Genomic DNA, 1,392 nt, shown 5'->3' with positions numbered 1-1,392 from the left:
TTTTTTTTTTTTTTTGGCCTGTTTGATGTATGTGTGAAACAATGGCCAACAATAAACCAGAATTTTATTTTGCTGAGTTGTTCTAACAAAAAAAAACTGGAAAAAGATTCTAGTAGGTATTGTACTGAATTTGTATTTGAGGCCCTCTGTTCTGGACAAAGACCACCAAGAAAGTCTGTTCTTGACTTTCAACAACTCAAATATAAATAAGATTCTAACTCTTTGTGTGTGTGTGTGTGTGTGTGTGTGTGTTGTTTTGTTTTGTTTCTAGACTGAAATCTTTGGTACTTATTTGGTCTTTGGTCCATACCTTGATTGAAATAAGAAAACATTTCCCAAAATTATTTTTTGAATTAAATGTTATGTTTAAACTCTCAAATATTTGAAGTTTTATAACCAGGAAAACTCATCTTCCTTCAGGCAGAGTAGGTAAAACAGTAGTGACCTTTTCAAGTCATGGGCAGGAAGGAAGGAAGCTTGTCACACTGCATCAGTTTTATGATATAACAGTCATGGAATGTTTGTTAGAAACGGTACTTAATCTTTATGAGTCATCTCATATACATAGCTTCCAGAAGTTTGTCACAGAGGCTTGTGATACAGGAAGCCATTAGCCAAGGAACAGTAGCTCTAAAATGAGGCATCTATGCTGTTGGCAGCTTTCTCATTCCTCCCATTGGCAGAACTCTATCCTATTTCCGGTGCCCTCAATGTCTGAGGAAACTTCCAGTGCTGATACTCATTTCCTACAGAGCTCTCATTAAAGCTAGATTTAACCTTTTGGGTTGCTAGAAGTATTCTCATATTCAAGCACCTTTAAAACATCCAAAAAAAAACAAAAACAAAAAAATCCTAAAAGTCCAGAACTTTTACAAACATTGGATGGTTTTCATGGAGGCAAAAATCTGGATTCATGACTAGGACCACAATTTTAGCACCATGTATGTTTCAGGGCATTTACAATGCTTAGGTATCCATAGGTAGTTCTAAATCTCAAAAGGCAAGAGTTTTGACTGGGCTGCATTGAATCTGTAAATTGCTTTAATTGAGATGGTCATTTAAAGAATATTTCTATATAATCTATGAACACAAGATGTCTTTCTATATTATAAAAGTCTTTTACCTCTTTCAATAGAATTTTTGTGTGCTATAGGTAACAGGAAACTTTAAAGGTTAAAGAAATGTGGCATGAATTGCTGATATGTGTTGATTGGCAAATTATATCCAAATAAATGTACTGGATGTGAAATTTAGATGTAAATTTCAGATGGCAATTAATAGAATGGTATTATTGAGAACTTAGATCAGGAGATTAGGTAGATAGGTAGGTAGATAGGTAGGTAAGTAGATAGATAGATAGATAGATAGATAGATAGATAGATAGATAGATAG

The sequence above is a fragment of the Grammomys surdaster genome, unplaced genomic scaffold (assembly GCF_004785775.1).
Source record: "Grammomys surdaster isolate TR1022 unplaced genomic scaffold, NIH_TR_1.0 194, whole genome shotgun sequence".
Lineage (NCBI taxonomy): Eukaryota > Metazoa > Chordata > Mammalia > Rodentia > Muridae > Grammomys > Grammomys surdaster.
Note: the sequence above shows the minus strand (reverse complement) of the source record.